General features: G+C 44.9%; 1 long non-coding RNA gene across 1 annotated transcript; it reads left to right on the forward strand.

Annotated features, from left to right (window-relative positions):
* Nucleotides 1-18,585: 18,585 nt before the first annotated feature.
* On the forward strand, nucleotides 18,586-23,183 carry LOC139556128 (uncharacterized). Its single transcript, XR_011671069.1, has 2 exons — nucleotides 18,586-19,511; nucleotides 21,754-23,183. It is a non-coding gene; the product is annotated as an uncharacterized lncRNA (long non-coding RNA).
* Nucleotides 23,184-25,279: the final 2,096 nt, after the last annotated feature.

A 25,279-nucleotide genomic window follows, 5' to 3' on the forward strand; every position in this document is an offset into this window, starting at 1 on the left:
GTGTAAACTGGTTTGTAGGAGTTTGATTGGGGGACAACTGCATACAGTAGAAAATATAATCTACAGATCCACTACACACAAAAACATCCCAATTCAACCTCTGCTTTTTTGCCATAGTTATCTTCAATTCCAGCGGGGTGACTGCTTTGTTGTTGTTTGAATCCCATATTGTAACTTTAATACTGAACAAGGCCATGTGGATAGTGTTGGCCACATCCAGTATTTGTCCCACAATATTGGCAGTGGTAGAGTGAGACTTAATAACACAAGAGCCCCTCTTAAACAAGGCTGTGTGCTTTTAACCCAACACCTAACACCATACAGCTTATTTGACACTTGAAAGGATTCTTCTTTCAAAAGCCGCTTGATATGTAGCAGAAATATTGTATATTGGCCAATAGTCCTAAATTCTTCAAGTTGATCGATCATCCTGGTAAGCCAACCACACGCAATACCACTAATGTTAATCACCTTGATTCTAAAAATGTCTTCTTATCTAAGTGGCTTCATGTCCTTTGTGTTGTCAACAGCAAATGTCAGCCTTACCTCTGGGCCCTGGTTAAAAGTAGTGCACTATGTGGGGAATGGGGTGCCATTTGGTTGGGATGTACCCCCTGAGTGTTTTGTTTTAGATGATGTGACTGCTCCCTCCCTCCGCCAGTCACTTTTAGGACTTGACACGCCTCTGGGGTAGCAGTAGATTTACATGTACATTTCAGTTATTTAGCAGGCGCTCTTATCCAGAGCAACTTATAGTTAGGGGGTTAATTAAGATGAATGCCCTAAGGTCTAAGTCCCAGGGCTCGGTTTCTACTTAGCTAACATATGGAATTGTTTAGCTATTTGATTGTGAATTTAGGGGACACTGTAGCCAACGAGGCATGATATAACCCCATTTTGCCAATGCACAGGCCCCACACCACCTGAGGGATATCAACCGACCACCAATTAACTACCCTAAGACAAGGCGTAGAATAGCCCTCAAAGATCTCCCCCACCGCACGAGCCCAAGGGGGCACAAAACCGGACAAGAAGATCACATCAGTGACTAAACCAACTCAAGTCGAGTACAGTGCATTCGGAAAGTATTCAGACCCCTTGATATTTTGTTACGTTACAGCCTTATCCCCATAATGACAAAGCGAAAACAGTTTTCTTTACATTTTTGCAAAACGTATAAAAAAAAACAGAAATACCTTATTTACATTAGTATTCAGACACTTTGCTATGAGAATCAAAATTGAGCTCATGTGCATCCTGTTTCCATTGATCATCCTTGAGATGTTTCTACAACTTGATTGGAGTCCACCTGTGGTAACTTCAATTGATAGGACATTATTTGGAAAGGCATTATTTGGAAATATTACATTTACATAAGTATTCAGACCCTTTACTCAGTACTTTGTTGAAGCGCCTTTGTCAGCGATTACAGCCTCGAGTCTTCTTTGGTTTGATGCTACAAGATTAGCACACCTGTATTTGGGGAGTTTCTCCCATTCTTCTCTGTAGATCCTCTCAAGCTCTCTCAGGTTGGATGGGGAGCGTCACTGCACAGCCACGTTAGATCGGGTTCAAGTCCGGGCTCTGGCTTGGCCACTCAAGGCCAGTCAGAGACTTGTCCCGAAGCCACTCCTCCATTGTCTTGGCTGTGTGCTTAGGGTCGTTGTTCTGTTGCAAGGTGAACCTTCGCCCCAGTCTGAGGTCCTGAGCGCTCTGGAGAAGGTATTCATCAAGAATTTCTCTGTACTTTGTTCCGTTTATCTTTCCCTTGATCCTGACTAGTCTCCCAGTCCGTGCCGCTGAAAAACATCCACACAGCATGATGCTGCCAGCACCATGCTTCACCGTAGGGATGGTGCCAGGCTTCCTCCAGACGTGACGCTTGGCATTCAGGCCAAAGAGTTTAATCTTAGTTTCATCAGACCAGAGAATCTTTCCCCATGGTCTGAGAGTCCTTTAGGTGCCTTGTAGCATCTAACTCCAAGCGGGCTGTCATGTACCTTTACTGAGGAGGGGCTTCCGTCTGGCCACTCTATCATAAAGGCCTGATTGGTGGAATGTTACAGAGGTGGTTGTCCTTCTGGAAGGTTCTCCCATCTCCACAGAGGAACTCCAGAGCTCTGTCAGAGTCACCATCGAGTTCTTGGTCACCTCCCTGACCAAGGCCCTTCTCCCCCGATTGCTCAGTTTGGCCAGGTGGCCAGCTCTAGGAAGAGTCTCGGTGGTTCCCAACTTCTTCCATTTAAGAATGATGGAGGCCACTGTGTTCTTGGGGACCTTCCATGATGCAGACATTTTTGGTACCCTCCCCAGATCTGTTCCTCGACACAATTCTGTCTCGGAGCTCTATGGACAATTCCTTCGACCTCATGGCTTGGTTTTTGCTCTGACATGCACTGTCAACTGTGGGACCTTATATAGACAGGTGTGTGCCTTTCCAAATCATGTCCAATCAATTTCATTTACCACAAGTGGACTCCAATCAAGTTGTAGAAACATCTCAAGGAAGATCAATGGAAACAGGATGCACCTGAACTCAATTTCGAGTCTCATACCAAAGGATCTGAATACTGAATATTAATTTGTAAGTCGCTCTGGATAAGAGCGTCTGCTAAATGACTTAAATGTTAAATGTTAAATGTGCATACATTTCTAAAAACTTGTTTTCACTTTGTCATTATTGTGTGTAGATTGTTGAGGAATTGTTTACATTTAATCAATTTTAGAATAAGTCTGTAATGTAATAAAATGTGGGAAAAGTCAAGGGGTCTAAATACTTTCTGAATGCACTGTACATCGAAAAAAGCCTGGCACAACGTGATGCACCCCTCCTAGGGATGGCATTGGAGACCACTAGCAAGCCAGTGACTCAGCCCCTGTAATAGGGTCAGAGGCAAAGAATCCCAGTGGAGGAGCCAGCCAGGCACCCCAGTGCCTTGCCGTTCACTTTCACACTCCTGGGCCAGACTACACTCAATCATAGGACCACTGAAGAGATGTGTCTTCAGTAAAGACTTAAAATTTGAGACTGAGTCTGCATCTCTCACATGGATTGGCAGACCATTCCAGAAATATTTAGCTCTATAGGAGAAAGTCCTGCCTCCAGCTGTTTGCCCTCGAAATTCTAGGAACAATAAGGAGGCCTGCGTCTTGTGACCATAGCCTATGTGTAGGTATGTATGGCAGGAACCAATCGGAGAGATAGGTAGGAGCAAGTCCATGTAATGCTTTGTAGGTTGGCAGTAAAACCTTGAAATCAGCCCTAACCTTAACAGGAAGCCAGTGTGGAGGGGCTAGCACTGGAGTAATATGATCACAATTTGGACATCTAGTCAAGATGTCTAGCAGCCGTATTTAGCACTAACTGAAGTTTATTTAGTGTTTTATCCGGGTAGCCGGAGAGTAGAGCATTTCAGTAGTCTAATCTTGAAGTGACAAAAGCATGGATTAGCTTTTCTGCATCATTTTTGGACAAAAAGTTTTCCGATTTTTTTGCAATGTTACGAGGATGGAGACAAGTTGAAATATTTTTGATATGTTCGTCAAAAGAGAGATCAGGTCCAGAGTAACGCTGAGGTCCTTCAGTTTTATTTGAGACGACTGTACAACCACCAATATTTATTGTCAGATCAAACAGCCAATCTCTTTGCTTCTTGGGACCTAGAACTCTTTTTAGCAGAGTTTAAAAGTTAAACTTTTTCCGCCATCCACTTCCTTATGTCTGAAACACAGGCTTCCAGGGTAGGCAATTTTGGGGCTTCACCATGTTTCATCGGAATGTACAGCTGTGTGTCGTCTGCATAGCATGGACGTTGACATTGTGTTTCCGATTGACATCCCCAAAAGGTAGAATTAATAGTGAAAACAATAGTGGTCCTAGAACGGAACCTTGAGGAACACCAAAAATTACCACTGATTTTTCAGAGGATATCTTTCCGACAGATCAAATCTAAACCAGGTAAGAACTTGTCTGTGGAGACCAATTAGGGTTTCCAATCTCTCCAAAAGAATGTAGTGATCGATGGTGTCAAAAGCGACATTAAGGTCTAGGATTACGAGGACAGACGCAGAGCCTTGGTCTGCAACCATTAAAATGTAATTTATCACCTTCACGAGTGCGGTCTCAGTACTATGATGTGGTCTAAAACCAGACTGGAACATTTCGTACAAATTATTTGCCTTCAAGAAGGCCCTGAGATGATGAGCAACAGTTTTTTCAACAACAAAAAATAGAGGAATGTGATATTTGATATAGGCTAATAGTTTTTAAGTTTTCATGGTCAAGGTTTGGCTTTTTCAGGAGAGGCTTTATTACTGCCACTTTTAGTGAGTTTGGTACACATCCAGAGGATAGGGAGACGTTTATCATGTTCAACATAGGAGGGCCAGGCACAGGAAGTAACTCTTTCAAGAGTTTAGTTAGAACAGGGTCCAGTAGGCAGCTGGAAGGTTTAGAGGCATGACTATTTTCGTGAATGTGTCGAGAGATTCAGGATTTTAAAAAATGGAGTGTCTCCATTAATCCGAGGTCCTGGCAGTTCTGTGCAGACTCGGGACAAATAAGTCTTGGAGAAATACACATATTCAAAGAGGAGTCCGTAATTTGCTTCCTAATGATCATGATCTTATCGTCAAAGAAGTTCATGAATTCATCGCTGTGGAAGTGAAGGCCATCCTGATTTGGGGAATGCTACTTTTTAGTTAGCTTTGCGACAGTTTCAAAAATAAATGTTGGACTGTTTTATACTCCTCAATCAGATTGGAAAAGTAGGCTGATCGAGCAGCAGTGAGGGCTTTTCGATATTGCACGGTATTGTCTTTCCAAGCTAGTCAGAATACTTCCAATTTGGTGGAGCATCATTTCCGTTCCAATTTTCTGGAAGCTTACTTCAGGGCTCGGGTATTTTCTGTATACCAGGGAGCTAGTTTCTTGACAAATGTTTTTTGCGGTGTGATTACATTTAGGGTATTACGCAAGGTTTAGTTTAGATCCTCGGTTGGGTGGTTAACGGATTTTTGTACTCAGGTGTCCTTGGGTACAGTGCATTCAGAAAAGTATTCAGGTTTTTTAGCAAATGTATTAAACATTTAAAACAGAAATACCTTATTTACTGCCAAAGGTGCTTCAACAAAGTAAAGGGTCTGAATACTTACGTAAATGTGATATTTCCGTTTTTTATTTTGAATACATTTGAAAACATTTCTAAAAACCTGTTTTTGCTTTGTCATTATGGGGAATTGTGTGTACATGTATGAGGGAAAACAACTATTTAATCAATTTTAGAATAAGGCTGTAACGTAACAAAATGTGGATTAAGTCAAGGGGCCTGAATACTTTCAAATCAAATCAAATTGTATTAGTCACATGCTCCGAATACAACAGGTGTAGACCTTACAGTGAAATGCTTACTTACGAGCCCCTAACCGACAATGCAGTTAAAAAAAATACAGATAAGAATAAGAAATAAAAGTAACAAGTAATTAAAGAGCAGCAGTAAAATAACAATAGCGAGACTATATAAAAGGGTTTGGTTCCAGTACAGAGTTAATGTACGGTGGCACCGGTTGGTTGAGGTAATATGTACATGTAGGTAGAGTTATTAAAGTGACTAGGGATAGATGATAACAACAGAGAGTAGCAGCGGTGTAAAGGGGGGCGGGGGGGGCAATGCAAATAGTCTGGGTAGCCATTTGATTAGGTGTTCAGGAGTCTTATGGCTTGGGGGTAGAAGCTGTTTAGAAGCCTCTTGGACACAAGACTTGGCGCTCCGGTACTGCTTGCCTTGCGGTAGCAGAGAGAACAGTCTATGACTAGGGTGGCTCGAGTCTTTTTAGGGCCTTCCTCAGACTCCGACTGGTATAGAGGTCCTGAATGGCAGGAAGCTTGGCCCCAGCGATGTACTGGGCCGTTCGGACTACCCTCTGTAGTGCCTTGCTGTCGGAGGCCGAGCAGTTGCCATACCAGGCAGTGATGCAACCAGTCAGGATACTCTCGATGGTGCAGCTGTAGAACATTTTGAGTATCTGAGGACCCATGCCAAATATTTTCAGTCTCCTGAGGGGGAATAGGTTTTGTCGTGCCCTCTTCACGACTGTCTTGGTGTGCTTGGACAATGTTAGTTTGTTGGTGATGTGCACACCTAGAAACTTGAAGCTCTCAACCTGCTCCACTGCAGCCCCGTTGATGAGAATGGGGGCATGCTCGGTCCTCTTTTTCCTGTAGTCAACAATCATCTCCATTGTCTTGATCACGCTGAGGGAGAGGTTGTTATCCTGGCACCACACGGCCAGGTCTCTGACCTCCTCCCTATAGGCTGTCTCGTCGTTGTCGGTGATCAGGCCTACCACTGTTGTGTCATCAGCAAACTTAATGATGGTGTTGGAGTTGTGCCTGGTCGTGCAGTCATGAGTGAACAGGGAGTACAGGAGGGGACTAAGCACGTACCCCTGAGGGGCCCCTGTGTTGAGGATCAGCATGGCGGATGTGTTGTTACCTACCCTTATCCTGGAAGTCCAGGATACAGTTGCAGAGGGAGGTGTTTAGTCCCAGGGTCCTTAGCTTATTGATGAGCTTTGAGGGCACTATGGTGTTGAATGCTGAGCTGTAGTCAATGAATAGCATTCTCACATAGGTGTTCCTTATGTCCAGGTGGGAAAGGGCAGTGTGGAGTGCAATAGAGATGGCATCATCTGTGGATCTGTTGGGGCGGTATGCAAATTGGAGTGGGTCAAGAGTTTCTGGGATAATGGTGTTGATGTGAGCCATGACCAGACTTTCGAAGCACTTCATGGCTACAGACGTGAGTGCTACGGGTCGGTAGTTGTTTAGGCAGGTTACCTTAGTGTTCTTGGGCACAGGCACTATGGTGGTCTGCTTAAAACATGTTGGTATTACAGACTCGGACAGTGAGAGGTTGAAAATGTCAGTGAAGACACTTGCCAGTTGATCAGCGCATGCTCGCATTACACGTCCTGGTAATCCGTCTGGCCCTGCGGCCTTGTGAATGTTGACCTGTTTAAAGCTCTTACTGACATTGGCTGCAGAGAGCGTGATCACACAGTCTTCCGGAACAGCTGGTGCTCTCACGCATGTTTCAGCGTCATTTGCCTCGAAGCGAGCACAGAAGTAATTTAGCTCGTGGCTAGTAATAGTAGGCTCGTGTCACTGGGCAGCTCTCGGCTGTGCTTCCCTTTGTAGTCTATAATGGTTTGCAAGCCCTGCCACATCCGACGAGCGTCAGAGCCCGTGTAGTACGATTCGATCTTAATCCTGTATTGACGCTTTGCCTGTTTGATGGTTCGCCGGAGGGCATAGCTGGATTTCCGGGTTAGAGTCCCACTCCTTGAAAGTGGCAGCTTTAGCCTTTAGCTCAGTGCGATGTTGCCTGTGATCCATGGCTTCTGGTTAGGGTATGTACGTACGGTCACTGTGGGGCGACATCATCGATGCACTTATTGATGAAGCCAATGACTGATGTGGTGTCATCGGAGGAATCCCAGAACATATTCCAGTCTGTGCTAGCAAAACAGTCCTGTAGCTTAGCATCTGCTTCATCTGACCACTTTTTTATTGAACTAGTCACTGGTGCTTCCTGCTTGAATTTTTGCTTGTAAGCAGGAATCAGGAGGATAGAATTATGGTCAGATTTTCCAAATGGAGGGCGAGGGAGAGCTTGTATGCGTCCCTGTGTGTAGAGTAAAGGTGGACCAGAGTTTTTTTCCCTCTGGTTGCACATTTAACATGCTGATAGAAATTCGGTAAAACGGATTTAAGTTTCCCTGCATTGAAGTCACCGGCTACAAGGAGTGCCGCCTCTGGGTGACAATTTTCTTGTTTGCTTATGGTGGAATACAGCTCATTCAATGCTGTCTTAGTGCCAGCCTCTGACTGTGGTTGTATGTAAACAGCTACGAAAAATATAGATGAAAATTCTCTAGGTAGGTAGTGTGGTCTACAGTTTATCATGAGATACTCTACCTCAGGCGAGCAATAGCTCGAGACTTCCTTAGATATCGTGCACCAGCTGTTATTTACAAAATACATAGTCCGCCGCCCCTTGTCTTACCAGACGCCGCTGTTCTATCCTGCCGGTGCAGCGTATAACCAGCCAGCTGTATGTTGATAGTGTCGTCGTTCAGCCACGTCTCCGTGAAGCATAAGATATTACAGTTTTGAATATCCCGTTGGTAGTTTAATCTTCCGTGTAGGTCATCGATTTTATTGTCCAAAGATTGCACGTTTGCTAGCAGAATGGAAGGAAGTGGGGGTTTATTCGATCGCCTACAAATTCTCAGAAGGCAGCCCGCCCTCCGGACCCTTTTTCTCCGCCTCTTCACGCAAATCACGGGGATCTGAGCCTGTTCCCGAGAGCTTTCCCAAGAAAGCAGTATATAGTTCGCGTCGGCCTCGTCAGACTTGTTAAAGGAAAAAAAGGATTCTGCCAGTCCGTGGTGAGTAATCGCAGTCCTGATGTCCAGAAGTTATTTTCGGTCATAAGAGATGGTAGCGGCAACATTATGTTCAAAATAAGTACAAAAATAAGTTACAAACAACGCAAATAAACAAACAAAACAATCGGTTCGGGGCACGTAAAACGTCCGAATGGACTTTAGGTGGAGGTAGTCTGAAAGGGCATTTAGGAATCTTTGGGTTGTCTGAGAATTTATAACACAGCGTTTGATCATCCTTGGTTGGGGTCTGAGTAAATGAGTCCACAATTATGAAGAAAAACATTTAGATCCATAATATCTATTCAACGGGACAATTCGAGATCCAGGGTATGATTGTGGCAATGCGTAGGTCCCAAGACATGTTGGACAACACCCGCTGAGTCGATGATGGCTCTGAAAGCCTTTTGGACTGGGTCTGTGGACTTCTCCATGTGAATATTGAAGTTACCAAAAATGTGAATATTATCTGCCATGACTACAAGGTCCAATAGGAATTCAGGGAACTCAGTGAGGAACACTATATACGACCCAGGAGGCCTGTAAACAGTAGCTATACAAATTAATTGAATAGGCTGCATAGATTTCATGACTACTAGCTCAAAAGACAAAAATGCAGTCTTAATTTCGTAAATTGAAATTTGCTGTCATAAATGTTAGCAACACCTCCGCTGTTAGGGGATGCGTTGGGGATATGGTCACTAATGTAACCAGGAGGAGAGGCCTCATTTAACACAGTAAATTCATCAGGTGTCACGCCCTGACCTTAGAGAGCCTTTTTATTTCTCTATTTGGTTAGGTCGGGGTGTGATTTGGGTGGGCATTCTAGTTTTTAGATTTCTTTGTTGGCCGGGTATGGTTCCCAATCAGAGGCAGCTGTCTATCGTTGTCTCTGATTGGGGATCATACTTAGACAGCCTTTTCCCACCTTTAGTTTGTGGGAACTTGTTTTTTATGTAGCTGCCTGTGAGCAAGCCAGAACGTCACATTTCGTTTGTGCTTGTTTGTTTTTTGTTTGGTGAGTTTCGATTTATTAAAATATGTGGAACTCTACGCACGCTGCGCCTTGGTCCGCTCATTTCAACCAACATGACATCAGGCTTGAGCCATATTTCAGTCAGGCCAATCAAGTTTATGATCAGTGATTAGTTCATTGATTATGACTGCCTTGGAAGTGAGGGATCTAACATCAAGTAGTCCTACTTTGAGATATGAGGTATTATCACAATCTCCTTCTATAATGACAGGAATGGAGGAGGTCTTTATTCCAGTGAGATGGCTGAGGCGAACATCGCCATGTTTAGTTTTGCCTGACCTAGATCGAGGCACAGACACAGTCTCAACGGGGAAAACTGAGCTGACAACACTGACTGTGCTAGGGCAGACTCCACTAAGCTGGCAGGCTGGCTATATGCCTGCTGCCTGCACCCTATCTCATTGTGGAGCTAGAGGAGTTAGACCCTGTTTATGTTGATAGATTAGATAAGAGCACCCCTCCCAGCTAGGATGGAGTCTGTCACTCCTCATCAGGCCAGGCTTGGTCCTGTTTGTGGGTGAGTCACAGAAAGAGGACCAGTTATCTACAAATTCTATATTTTGGGAGGGACAGAAAAGAGTTTTCAACCAGCGATTGAGTTGTGCAAGTCTGCTGTAGAGTTCATCACTCCCACTAACTGGGAGACAATTACTCAATGCCAACCTCTGACTGTTTCATCCTAACATTGTTGGTGCCGACGTGAATAACAATAACCCTATACTATCTACACTTGCCAGTTTTAGCCTCAGCCAGCATCAACTTCAAATGAGCCTTTACGTCAGTAGCCCTGCCCCCTGGTAAACAATGTATGATCGCTGGATTTTTTTATTGAGTAATGGAGTTGCCAATGACTAGGTTTTTCAATTTGTCAGAGCTAATGGTGGAAGGCTTCAACGTATCAGACACCGGTTGAGTATGCCAACGGCATTTATTTCGAGAAGTCATGAGAAAATGGTCTGGCTGCGGGGACTGTGCAGGGCGATTAACACTACTACCTGTATTTACTGGTGGCACAGACACTGTATCATCCTTTCTTACACTTAAATTGCCCTTTACTAACGATTAGGTCTGAAGCCGGGTTTGCAACTCGACTATCCTCACCATATGGCGATAGTTGTCCTGTATATTATGAGTACAGCAACTGCAATGAGAGGACATAATATTAGCTTTTTTGACCGGAGGAGGTCCTGCAGATCCATGTCCAGATAAAGCGTCCGGGGTGAGAAATCTGAAGGAAAAAAGTTGAGTGAGGACAAAACTAAGACGTTGGTAAACTTGTTAAATACAGAGTTTGATTAAACGGTTATTAAAAGTAAAAGGTGAAAAAGTTTGGCAGGTAGCCAAGTGTGTGTCCTATATCTGAAAGATGTAAGAAAGTTCAGAAAAGTATTTTTATTTACCCATATTTAACCCCTTTTTTTGGCACTAAAGTACTTCCAGATATACTACCAGAATTGTTTTAAACTGGTACCAGGCTATCTTCACTTGAGTCTTGTGAGGCGTCCTAGGGTTAAACGTTTGTAAGAGTCTCACCTTTCGATGGTGGGGTCATATTAGTGTGTAGCCCAAACTGACGCTACAGACAGTAGTTAGCAGATCGGCGGTACCGACCTGTGACAAACACAGCTGTAGCTCTGCCACCTTCCACCACAGATGCGGAAGGCCGACCTGCGGATGTGGTGGATTGAGACGCAGCCCATGCAAAACAAATGATATCACTAGCTTAAACAGATAGATTTTGATGGGGATTTCAATGGGGGCATGGTCATCGACTCTATAGCTAGTTGAGACAACCACATATCTTAGTCAAAGTAAGTACTGTGGGATTATTTAAGGCTGTTTTCACACTTGGTCCCTTTTAGCCAATTTTTGTGAACTCAGTGTGGTTCGCTTAATTTTTTGTGCAGTGTGAACACTCCAAAGGAACTCAGACCTCTCAAAAGAGCTGACTGAACTGAGACCATCTTTAGAGGTGGTCCGAGTTTGATCTGCGTGAATTCCGTGGTCCGGTTGAACGCAAAGCTCCCCAGGTTCGCTTGTCATTATTCTCGCATCACACACTAGAATACTGCAACACTGTTTCCCCTGCCATGAACCCTCACATTGGTGCCACAAAACAGAAAAGATGATGATGATGTGCAGGTTCACGGGAAAAAATGTGTGCTGTTTTTGGATATTGATAAGCAATTGTCAAGGACACACAGATATTCCAAAATGTGTGCAGTTTTAGTTCAAAGAGGACTCGGTCCATAAAATCGGTGAACTGGAAAAGAGTTGAGTCCTCATTCAAAGGTAAAGGCAGTGTGAATACAAAGAGAACTGAGTTATTTTGCTATTTTTTTTACCCCAGAGTTCACTTTAAAGAGGACTGAGATAGTTCAAATAGTTGTGAAATGTGTGAAAACACCCTAAGATACAATTTTCAAGAGGTTTGAGACATTTTTGGAAGATGGGGAACGCTTCTTCCACTATTGGCATGTCAGGACAGGGAAGAGCTTTGACTGTGTTGATTTTGAGCCGACCCCCGTAGGGGGAGGAGGGCCAAGAACCAGAGGTGGCAGAACGGAGAGCGTGGGTTGGGGTGTAGAGTTTGAGCATAGCCTGAAGGTAGGGAGGGTCAGTTTCCCTTGCTGCGCCGTAGACAAGCATCATGGTCTTGTAGTGGATAAGAGCTTCGATTGGAAGCCAGTGGAGTGTGTCGAGGAGTAGGGTGGCATGGGAGAGGTTGGGAAGGTTGAACACCAGGTGGGCTGCAGCGTTCTGGGTGAATTAGAGTAAAAACGCCTCAAGACCAAGTGTCCGTTTACCCCATTTTTACCATCTCTCAGGGTAACAGTGAGCCTAACCCCCAAAATGGTGGCTTGGAGTTCATCAGTGTTAATATTATGTCAGTTCTGTCCTAAATGGCACCCAATTCTCTACATAGTTCCCCTTTAACCAGAGCCCTATGGTAGAAGTGCACTATAAAGGGAATAAGGAGCCATTTGCAACCTAAATTCCTTCATGTCTATGCTGACTCGTTATTTTGCTCATTTGTGCCTTATTGCTATTATAAACTGGTTACCAATGTAAACAGGACAGTAAAAATAAAAGTTTTGTCTGCAGCTAGACTGGAAAAGAATGTAACAACATCTCTCTCAAGCATCCACTGTCTTCTTCCTCTGTTTCAGGAGAATGGAGATGCAACCAGGTATAGAGTTTTAACATTTAGAGTTGGAGAGAAGATACAAATGTAATTTTAGCAATGGCACACCCCGGAATAGAATACAAGGGGTTCAAGGCCACTGTTATGAATACAACAAACAGTGAGAAGTCATAGAGGAAGTCATGGAAGAGTACGGTGAGAAGTCACAGAAGAAGTCAGGCACAGAAGTCCTGTGTTCAACATCAATTAAGCAATAAGGCCAAAGAGGGTGTGGTATATGGCCAATATACCACGGCTAAGGGCTGTTCTTATGCACGACGCAACATGGAGTGCTTGGATACAGCCCTTAGCCATGGTATATTGGCCATATACCACAAACCCCTGAGGTGCCTTATTGCTATTATAAACTGGTTACCAATGTAATTAGGGCAGTAAAAATAAACACTTTGTCATACCCGTGGTATACGATTTGATATACCACGGCTGTCAGCCAATCAGCATTCAGGGTTCGACCCACCCAGTTTATAATAATCTTGAAAGGGTTCATCTTTAAAAGTTAATAATCTATTCTGAGCAGAGAGAAGATATGGAAGCCCCCTTGACCTCATCATCCCTGTTAGACTTACTTCCTGATTCCATTCTAACTACATGACAGATCTGAGAAAGCAAGTAGTGTTTTGTTCTCATGTCAAATGCTGACATGTTTTCACCCCCTGTATTCACAGTTTACAACAGAAAACACAGTGAAACAGCACCAAGGATTAATACAGACAGAGAATCCATCAAACTATGCGCTGTATATTTCTGTCATTGTCATCCTTGTCATCATACAGTGATTATGATTAGTATTCTTCAGTATTGAGTATTCCAACCACAAAATGTCCAAACCTGTTTCTGTCATGCAGACATTGTCTTGCAGTGATTGAGAGAATAGGCTGTTATTTCTACCAGTCTGTCTAGTAATTGGTTTTGCTGCAGCCTGCACATTTGCTCTGGCTGATTGATAGGGCATTAGGAAAAGGCGATGCTCTCTGATAGAATCGTCTAATTAAATGGTGGATAATATGGTATTGGGTATTTAGTGTGGCGTCAAGATTTAGCCGTGACAGGATTGTACACAATACCCCTCTGACTGAACATAGCCTACGTCCCAAATAACACCCCTATAGTGCACTACTTTTGACCTGAGCCCTATAGACCTGGTCAAACATAGTGCACTACATAGACAATAGGGTGAACGCTGGACGCATGAATAGAGGGGCCCAAATGATGTCCTTCATAGTGAGATCTGGTAAGCAAAAATAAACTCAGTCTCCAAAACATTTCCATGACATAGCCTGACCAGGTGAATCCAGATAAAAGCTATGATCCATTATTGATGTCACTTGCTTAGCAAGTGACATCAATCCACTTCAATCCACTTCAATCAGTGTAGATGAAGGGGAGAAGACAGGTTAAAGAAGGATTTTTAAGCCTTGAGACAATTGAGACATGGTTTGTGTGTGTGCCATTCAGAGGGTGAATGGGCAAGACGAAAGACTTAAATGCATTTGAATGGGGTATGGTAACACAGTTGAAGTCGGAAGTTTACATACACTTAGGTTCAACCACTCCACAAATTTCTTGTTAACAAACTATAGTTTTGGCAAGTCGGTCAGGACATCTACATTGTGCATGACACAAGTCATTTTTCCAACAATTGTTTACAGATAGATTATTTCACTTATAATTCACTCTATCACAATTCCAGTGAGTCAGAAGTTTACATACACTAAGTTGACTGTGCCTTTAAACAGCTTGGAAAATTCGAGAAAATTATGTTCTGAAGCTTCTGATAGGCTAATCGACATAATTTGAGTCAATTGGAGGTGTACCTGTGGATGTATTTCAAGGCCTACCTTCAAACTCAGTGCCTCTTTGCTTGACATCATGGGAAAATCAAAAGAAATCAGCCAAGATCTCAGAAAATAAATTGTAGACCTCCACAAGTCTGATTCCTCAATGTGAGCAATTTCCAAACGCCTGAAGGCACCACGTTCATCTGTACAAACAATAGTATGCAAGTATAAACACCATGGGACCACGCAGCTGTCATACCACTCAGGAAGGAGACGCATTCTGTCTCCTAGAGATGAACGTACTTTGGTGCGAAACGTGCAAATCAATCCCAGAACAACAACAAAGGACCTTGTGAAGATGCTGGAGGAAACAGGTACAAAAGTATCTATATCCACAGTAAAAGGAGTCCTATATCGACATAACCTGAAAGGCCGCTCAGCAAGGAAGAAGCCACTGCTCCAAAACCGCCATAAAAAAAGCCAGACTACGGTTTGCAACTGCACATGGGGACAAAGATCGTACTTTTTGGAGAAATGTCCTCTGGTCTGATGAAACAAAAATAGAACTGTTTGGCCATAATGACCATTGTTATGTTTGGAGGAAAAGGGGGAGGCTTGCAAGCCGAACTACACCATCCCAACCGTGAAGCACGGGGGTGGCAGCATCATGTTGTGGGGGTGCTTTGCTGCAGGAGGAACTGGTGCACTTCACAAAATAGATGGCATCAATTTTTATTAGGATTAAATGTCAGGAATTGTGAAAAACTGAGTTTAAATGTATTTGGCTAAGGTGTATGTAAACTTCTGACTTATACTGTAAGTGCCAGGTGCACCGTTTCGAGTGTGTCAAGAACTGCAATGCTGCTGGGTTTTTCACACTCGACAGTTTCTCGTGTGTATCAAGAATGGTCCACCACCCAAAGGAGCTTTCAAATCTGGCCTAATACTGCGTGCTTGTGTGGGTCGTTGTTTTCTTCTATGAGAGTATGAAAGAGGCCACAGATGGATGGATGTTCTTCCATCATGTGTGTGTCACATGTCAGGCTCTGTACTGTAGACTAGCAGCCTTCAGCAGCAAAGAGGAACCACTCTCACAAGAAATAGATGGAGGTGACATTGACTGCGTCCTGGTCAAAAGTCGTGCACTAAATAGCGAATAGGGTGCCATTTGGGATACAGTGACAGGCTCCTACAGAAAGAGAATGAAAGGAGAGCATCGATAATGTATGCCATTCGAGTTCTTTTTCAAGGAGTCCTCTTTTAGCGAGAGGAAAATCCATCAAAATGTCACACGTCGTGACTATGTATCTCTCCACATACACAACCTCATAAATGCTCTCTCTCTTTCTCCCTGTCCCCCCCTCTCTCTCTCCCAGAATGTGCTCCCAGTCAGCTAGAAAGATCTAGATAGAGGGAGTGACATACACACACACACACACACATACACACACACACACACACACACACACACACACAGTGATTATACAGTAATCAGATGTTTTACAGACCACAGAGGGGGCAGAACAGGCAGATACAGTGCCTTGCAATTGTATTCAACCCCCTTGGTGTTTTTCCTGTTTTGTTGCATTACAACCTGTAGTTTAAATTGATTTTTATTTGGATTTCATGTAATGAACATACACAAAATAGTCAAAATTGGTGAAGTGAAATGAAAAAAATTACTTGTTTAATAAAATTCTAAAAAATGTAAAATGGAAAAGTGGTGCGTGCATATGTATTCACCCCTTTGCTATGAAGCCCCTAAATAAGATCTGGTGCAACCAATTACCTTCAGAAGTCACATAATTTATTAAATAAAGTCCACATGTGTGCAATCTAAGTGTCACATGATCTGTCACATGATCTCAGTATATATACACCTGTTCTGTTCAGAGTCTGCAACACCACTAAGCAAGGGGCACCATGAAGACCAAGGAGCTCTCCAAACAGGTCAGGGACAAAGTTGTGGAGAAGTACAGATCAGGGTTGGGTTATAAAAAAATATCCGAAACTTCGGAAATCCCACCATTATGAAAAACGGAAAGAATATGGCACCACAACAAACCTGCCAAGAGAGGGCCGCCCACCAAAACTCACGGACCAGGCAAGAAGGGCATTAATCAGAGAGGCAACAGAGAGACCAAAGACAACCCTGAAGGAGCTGCAAAGCTCCACAGCAGAGATTGGAATATCTGTCCATAGGACCACTTTAAGCCATACTCTCCACAGAGCTGGGCTTTACGGAAGAGTGGCCAGAAAAAAAGCCATTGCTTAAAGAAAAAAATAAGCAAACACGTTTGGTGTTCACCAAAAGGCATGTGGGAGACTCCCCAAACATATGGAAGAAGGTACTCTGGTCAGATGAGACAAAAATGTAGCTTTTTGGCCATCAAAGAAAATGCTATGTCTGGCACAAACCCAACACCTCTCATCACCCCAAGAACCCCATCCCCACAGTGAAGCATGGTGGTGGCAGCATCATGCTGTGGGGATGCTTTCATCGGCAGGGACTGGGAAACTGGTCAGAATTGAATGAATGATGGATGGGGCTAAATACAGGGAAATTCTTGAGGGAAACCTGTTTCAGTCTTCCAGAGATTTGAGACTGGGATGGAGGTTCACCTTCCAGCAGGACAATGCTCTTAAGCATACTGCTAAAGCAACACTCGAGTGGTTTAAGGGGAAACATTTAAATGTCTTGGAATGGCCTTGTCAAAGCCCAGACCTCAATCCCATTGAGAATATGTGGAATGACTTAAAGATTACTGTACACCAGCAGGAACCCATCCAACTTGAAGGAGCTGGAGCAGTTTTGCCTTGAAGAATGGGCAAAAATCCCAGTAGCTAGAAGTGCCAAGCTTTTAGAGACATATCCCAAGAGACTTGCAGCTGTAATTGCTGCAAACGGTGGCTCTACAAAGTATTGACTTTGGGCGGGTGAATAGTTATGCACGCTCAAGTTTTCTATTTTTTTTGTCTTTTGTATCTTCAAAGTGGTAGGCATGTTGTGTAAATCAAATGATACAATCCCCCCCCCCCCCCCCAAATCTATTTTTATTATTGGTTGTAAGGCAGCAAAATAGAAAAAATGCCAAGGGGAGTGAATACTTTCACAAGGCACTGTAAATAAAATATAAATGCAACATGCAACAATTTCAAAGAATTCATTGAGTTACAGTTCATATTAGGAAACCAGTCAATTGAAATAAATTCATTAGGCCCAAATCTATGGATTTCACATGACTGGGAAGGTGCGCAGCCATGGGTGGGCATGGGCCCCCTCACTGGGGAGCCAGGCCCAGCCAATCAGAATGAGTTGTCCCCCACAAAAGGGCTCTATTACAGACAAAAATTCTCCTCAGTTTCATCAGCTGTCAGGGTGGCTGGTCTCAGGCAATCCCGCAGGCAATCCCGCAGGTGAATAAGCCAGATGTGGAGGTCCTGGGCTGACGTGATTTGCGGTTGTGAGTCCGGTTGGACGTATTGCCAAATTCTCTAAAACAACGTTGGAGGCGGCTTATGGTAGAGAAATTATCAATTCTCTGACAACAGCTCTGGTGGACATTCTTGCAGTCAGCATGCCAATTGCATGCTCCTTCAACTTGAGACATCTGTGGCATGGTGTTTCGTGACAAAACTGAGCATTTTAGAGTGGCCTTTTACTGTCCCCAGCACAAGGTGCACCTGTGTAATGATCATTCTGACTTGTCAGGTGGATGGGTTATCTTGGCAAGGGAGAAACGCTCAATAACAGGGAAGTAAACAAATTTGTGCACAAAATCTGAGCGAAATAAGATTTTTGTGTGTATGGAACATTTCTGGGATCTTTACATTTACGTCATTTAGCAGACGCTCTTATCCAGAGCGACTTACAAATTGGAAAGTTCACACATATTCATCCTGGTCCCCCCGTGAGAATTGAACCCACAACCCTGGCGTTGCAAGCGCCATGCTCTACCAACTGAGCCACACGGCCCAGTGAAGAGGAGGAGGTACACTACAGTACACTACGGCCCGGTGAAGAGGAGGAGGTACACTACAGTACACTACGGCCCGGTGAAGAGGAGGAGGTACACTACAGTACACTACGGCCCGGTGAAGAGGAGGAGGTACACTACAGTACACTACGGCCCAGTGCAGAGGAGGAGGTACACTACGGCCCAGTGAAGAGGAGGAGGTACACTACAGTAAACTACGGCCCAGTGCAGAGGAGGAGGTACACTACAGTTCACTACGGAACAGTGCAGAGGAGGAGGTACACTACAGTTCACTACGGAACAGTGCAGAGGAGGAGGTACACTACAGTTCACTATGGCCCGGTGAAGAGGAGGAGGTACACTACAGTACACTACGGACCAGTGCAGAGGAGGAGGTACACTACAGTTCACTACGGACCAGTGCAGAGGAGGAGGTACACTACAGTTCACTATGGCCCGGTGAAGAGGAGGAGGTACACTACAGTACACTACGGGCCAGTGCAGAGGAGGAGGTACACTACGGCCCAATGAAGAGGAGGAGGTACACTACAGTACACTACGGGCCAGTGCAGAGGAGGAGGTACACTACGGCCCAGTGAAGAGGAGGAGGTACACTACAGTACACTACGGGCCAGTGCAGAGGAGGAGGTACACTACAGTTCACTACGGAACAGTGCAGAGGAGGAGGTACACTACAGTTCACTATGGCCCGGTGAAGAGGAGGAGGTACACTACAGTACACTACGGACCAGTGCAGAGGAGGAGGTACACTACAGTTCACTACGGACCAGTGCAGAGGAGGAGGTACACTACAGTTCACTATGGCCCGGTGAAGAGGAGGAGGTACACTACAGTACACTACGGGCCAGTGCAGAGGAGGAGGTACACTACGGCCCAGTGAAGAGGAGGAGGTACACTACAGTACACTACGGGCCAGTGCAGAGGAGGAGGTACACTACGGCCCAGTGAAGAGGAGGAGGTACACTACAGTACACTACGGGCCAGTGCAGAGGAGGAGGTACACTACGGCCCAGTGCAGAGGAGGAGGGGCTGCCATTACACAACAGGTGGGTGACTAGCAGGCCACACACACAGTAATACTGTAAAAGTAAATGGTAAAATTGTTGCTACAGTAGATTCTCTGATATATCTACCTTCCTTTAAAAAATGAAAGCACGTGCTTCCTCTGATCTATCATCAATGACCCGTATCAGGGAATGTTACATTGATATTATCAACAATAGATTTTTGACATAGTGACCATTTTATATGGAGATAAAGAAAGGTAAGGGGCCATGCTCGATGACAAAAACCTTCAGTGATTACATGTTAGATGTGACAGATGGTCAGGGGTAGGAAGCACTGCAGGAGCCACCGGAGGACCTCACTTCTGATCTACATCCCAAATAGAACCCTATTCCTTTTATAGTGCACTACTCTTGTATGTGTATGTACGTGTCCTATGAAAAGGGGATACGGTGTCATTTGGGATACATCCCTGCTGTCCAACAGAGCACCAACATGCACTCTTAGAGTATCAGTCTGCCTTCAGAATGAACAAGCTTTTTGCATGAACGTCTGAAGGCACACTGCTACAGGGAAACCATTTTGGATCTTACCCATCCTAGCCAGTATTATGGCTGTTGAATGGGCACAAAGAGCTGGTAGCTACAATGCATTCCTTCCACCCACACACCATTCTTCTCATTCTGTTTATAACAATCAGCAACAAAGACATTACTGAAAATATAGTTTTTTTTAATGAAAAGTGGATATGTGTGTGGTTGATCAGGATGAACAGAAAAAAAGGGATTCACACATTCAGCCAAGCAGAACCCATTGGATGTCATACTGCCATCTGACAAGCAGCATATCTCAGGGTTTGGTCCTCAGCCAATGATCCCACTCTGTGGATTGAGGTACTAGAGCGATGGCCATCTGCCGCAGTGGTGACTGGTGTCACTTTAAATTGGAGGGAGGCTAATTGCAATGGCTGGAACGGAATAAATGGAATGGTGTCAAACACATTAAACATGTTGTTTCCATGTGTTTGATGCCATTCCATTCACTCCATTCCTCCTCTCACCAGCCTCCTCTGAAGATAATCCTCTGCCTCCTCTCAGTCACGGCGTTGTGGTGAGTCCACCGGGAACCGCCTGGCCACCCCACTGCTAGTCGTGACAGCCCTCTCTCTGCTGCAGCCTGTTCCTTCTCTGTCTGTAAGGCAGCATGCAGTTGACTGGCCACTTCACTCCACTGTGCTGTGGTAGTGTTTGGTTACCATGGAGACCCATCGCCATCAGTTTGCCCTACACCTCAACCGTAGTCAGGTGTAGGGCTGAATGCAGATCAGATATGAAGTTAAAAGTATGTGGGTGGGTGCAGTAGCTACATGTTAAATGTTATAACACCTCTTTTCGTTTTCAATTCAAGTGAATTACTTTGTGTTTTAAAGATAATTGTGCTGAGAATATGCATTGTTAGTTGCTTGGCATAGAACAAGAAGATAAGAATCCCGGCTCAACCCTAACCCTAGCCATAACCCTAAACCTAGCTTCATGTCCACACCAGGTAAAAATCAGTCCTTCTGCCCCTGAGCAAGGCAGTTAACCCACTGTTCCCTGGGCGCCGAAGGCGTGGATGTCGATTAAGGCAGCCCCCCGCACCTCTCTGATTCAGAGGGGTTGGGTTAAATGCGGAAGACACATTTCAGTTGAATGCATTCAGTTGTACAACTGACTAGGTATCCCCCTTTCCCTTTCCCCGGCTCAACCCTAACCCTAGCCATAACCTTAACCCTAACCCAAGCTTCATGTCCACACCCCGGCTCTAACCTTACCATAGCCCTGCCTCAGAGGTCAGACTAGGGGGATGTTTGCACTGAGTATTGCACTTTTCATAATGTATGGCTTTTCATAAAACACAATCGACTGTTTGGTGACTGTGCTCATTGTTGTGCAATTGATGAATAAAGCCCATAAAATACCTAGCTCAATATATAAATGACTGATATTGACCATAATTATGGTCTTCCCCGGTGTATGAATGAGAGAGCGAGAGAGAGAGAGAGAGAGGAAGAGAGAGAGAGAAGGAGAGAGAGAGGGGGGGGGGAAACAAAAGGGAGAGAGAGAGTGTCACGCCCTGATCTGTTTCACCTGTCCTTGTGATTGTGTCCACCCCCTCCAGGTGTCGCTTATTTTCCCCGGTGTATTTATCCCTGTATTTCCTGTCTCTCTGTGCCAGTTCGTCTTGTCAAGTCAACCAGCATGTTTTTCTTGTGCACCTGCTTTTTCTATTCTCTTTTTGCAGGTCCTCCTGGTTTTGACCCTTGCCTGTTTCTGGACTCTGTACCCGCCTGCCTGACCATTCTGCCTGCCCTGACCTCGAGCCTGTCTGCCACTCTGTACCTCCTGGACTCTGTACCCGCCTGCCTGACCATTCTGCCTGCCTTGACCTCGAGCCTGCCTGCCACTCTGTACCTCCTGGACTCTGTACCCGCCTGCCTGACCATTCGGCCTGCCTTGACCTCGAGCCTGCCTGCCACTCTGTACCTCCTGGACTCTGAACTGCTTTTGACCTTTGGATTATAATAAGTATCAAAGACTCAAACCATCTGCCTCCCATGTCTGCATCTGGGTCTCGCCTTGTGCCCTTATAGAGAGAGAGAGAGAGATTGGAAAATACCTGCAGTCAGTCTGAGTGCAGCCTGATCCTGTTCAGAATAAGATCTGTCTCTCTTGGTGGTGGCGGTAGAGAGGTCGAACAGCCTGTCTGCCTGTGACTAATGGCCATGCTGAAGTGAGGTCATTTGTTCCAGAGTGACAGGGGTGAGGCCATTGCACTATGCCACTACACCTCCACTCAGACATATCCCTCCTTTTCAAGTACAGTGAAATGTACATGATAGATGGGGTGAGGTGAGCAGGGCTATGAGGGGTTCTCTACTATCACAGCCTGCCTCCATGGTTGTGTCATAAATGGCAACCTATTGCCTATATAGTCCACTACTTTGTCCAGAGCCCTATGGGGTTTCGGTCTAATCCATAGGGAAGGGTTCAGTTCTACTCTACCAGTCCATCCAGCTGTGCTTCCTGAGGAGAGCCCTCAGCCCAGGGGCCAGACGTGTGGAGGAGCTGTAGAGCTGTTGAGTGGGAATGCAGCTGGATGCAGCAATCAACGGCCATGCAGGGAAACTCCCATAACCACTCCTCCAGTTGACATGTAATGTAGACTATGGCAATGGGAGGCGGAGCAGGGACGGAGAATTTCAGAACTTTGCATGATTCACAGTGTCGGGAACACAAAGAATTTCCTGACCATGGAGAGAGAGCAAGGGGGGGCAGAAAAAGAGTGGAGGACAGAGAGATTCCTTTAGGGGGGAGGATGATATGGTGTCAACATGACTACTTGGCTTTCTGTATCCAATTTCAATAGCTGTGAGTGTTTGAGTTTGTATATATTCAGTTACTGTACCATAAATCCAGGTTTCTGTAGGCCATCTGAGGAGTTACAGGAGGAGGTGTTACTTACGGGTGATGACACTAGCACAGTGCTAATATTTTCGCTAAAGGGGGACAGAATCCTGTCCAGACCTGACTCCGGGAATGTTCTGGAATTTTCTTCTCCTGTCTTGTTCCAGAACTCCAGAACGGGAATGTGCCTGTCTTGTCTTGAGGAGCAGGTCTGGCAGGGGAAAATAAAGGAAGAAAGAAAGAGAAATAGAGAGAGAGCAAGAGAGCGAGAGAGGAAGAGAGAGTGAGAGTGTGTGAGAGAGAGAGAGCAAGTGAGAGAGAGCGAGAGAGAGAGACCACATTCACCCTGCACACCCTAATTGACAAACAAACAAACCAAAACAAAGGCAAAGTGTTCTCATGCATTGTTGATTTAAAAAAAGCTTTTGACTCAATTTGGCATGAGAGTCTGCTATACAAATTGATAGAAACTGGTGTTGGGGGAAAAACATACAACATTATATAATCCATGTACACAAACAAAAAGTGTGTGGTTAAAATGGTCAAAAAACAGACACATTTCCTTCCACAGGGCCGGGGGGTGAGACAGGGATGCAGCTTAAGCCCCACCCTCTTCAACATATATATATATATATATATATATATATATATAAGGAAGCGATTCCCAAACCTTCCATAACAAAGCCATCACTTACAGAGAAATGAACCCGGAGAAGAGCCCCCGAAGCAAGCTGGTCCTGGGGCTCTGTTCACAAACAGACATCACAGTGCCCCAAGACAGCAACACAATTAGGCCCAACCAAATCATTAGAAAACAAAGATAATTACTTGACACATTGGAAAGAATTGACAAAAGAAACTGAGCAAACCAGAATTCTATTTGGCCCTAAACAGAGAGTACACAATTGCAGAATGCCTGACCACTGTGACTGACCCAAAATTAAGGAAAGCTTTGACTATGTACAGAATGAGTGAGCATAGCCTTGCTATTGAGAGAGGCAGACCTGGCTCTCAAGAGAAGACAGGCTATGTGCACACTGCCCACAAAATGAGGTGGAAACTGAGCTGCACTTCCTAACCTCCTGCCAAATGTATGACCATATTAAAGACACTAAAGAGAATAATTAAAGACACCCTGAGATTACACAGATCCACAAATATTTCGATAAACTCCAATATCTATTGGGTGAAATATCACAGTGTGCAATCACAGCAGCAAGATTTGTGACCTGTTGCCACAAGAAAAGGGCAACCAGTGAAGAACAAACACCATTGTAAATTAACTCAGCAAAAAAATAAACGTCCTTTCACTGTCAACTGCATTTATTTTCAGCAAACTTAACATGTGTAAATATTTATATGAACATAACAAGATTCAACAACAGATATAAACTGAACAAGTTCCACAGACATGTGACTAACAGAAATGGAATAATGAGTTCCTGAACAAAGGGGGGGTCAAAATCAAAAGAAACAGTCAGTATCTGGTGTGGCCACCAGCTGCATTAAGTACTGCAGTGCGTCTCCTCCTCATGAACTGCACCACATTTGCAAGTTCTTGCTGTGAGATGTTACCCCACTCTTCCACCAAGGCACCTGCAAGTTCCCGGACATTTCTGGGGGGAATGGCCCTAGCCCTCACCCTCTGATCCAACAGGTCCCAGACGTGCTCAATGGGATTGAGATCCGGGCTCTTCGCTGGCCATGGCAGAACACTGACATTCCTGCCTTGCAGGAAATCAGCCATACTGCTCGTCCTGTGCGTGGTGGCATTGTCATGCTGGAGGGTCATGTCAGGATGAGTCTGCAGGAAGGGTACCACATGAGGGAGGAGGATGTCGTCCCTGTAACGCACAGCGTTGAGATTGCCTGCAATGACAACAAGCTCAGTCCGATGATGCTGTGACACCCCGCCCCAGACCATGACGGACTCTCCACCTCCAAATCGATCCCACTCCAGAGTAGAGGCCTCGGTGTAACGCTCATTCCTTCAACAATAAACGCGAATCCAACCATCACCCCTGGTGAGACAAAACCGTGACTCGTCAGTGAAGAGCACTTTTTGCCAGTCCTGTCTGGTCCAGTGACGGTGGGTTTGTGCCCATAGGTGACGTTGTTGTCGGTGATGTCTGGTGAGGACCTGCCTTACAACAGGCCTACAAGCCCTCAGTCCAGCCTCTCTCAGCCTATTGAGGACAGTCTGAGCACTGATGGAGGGATTGTGCGTTCCTGGTGTAACTCGGGCAGCTGTTGTTGCCATCCTGTACCTGTCCCGCAGGTGTGATGTTCGGATGTACCGATCCTGTGCAGATGTTGTTACACGTGGTCTGCCACTACGAGGACGATAAGCTGTCCGTCCTGTC

Source organism: Salvelinus alpinus, chromosome 27 (genome assembly GCF_045679555.1).
Source record: "Salvelinus alpinus chromosome 27, SLU_Salpinus.1, whole genome shotgun sequence".
Lineage (NCBI taxonomy): Eukaryota > Metazoa > Chordata > Actinopteri > Salmoniformes > Salmonidae > Salvelinus > Salvelinus alpinus.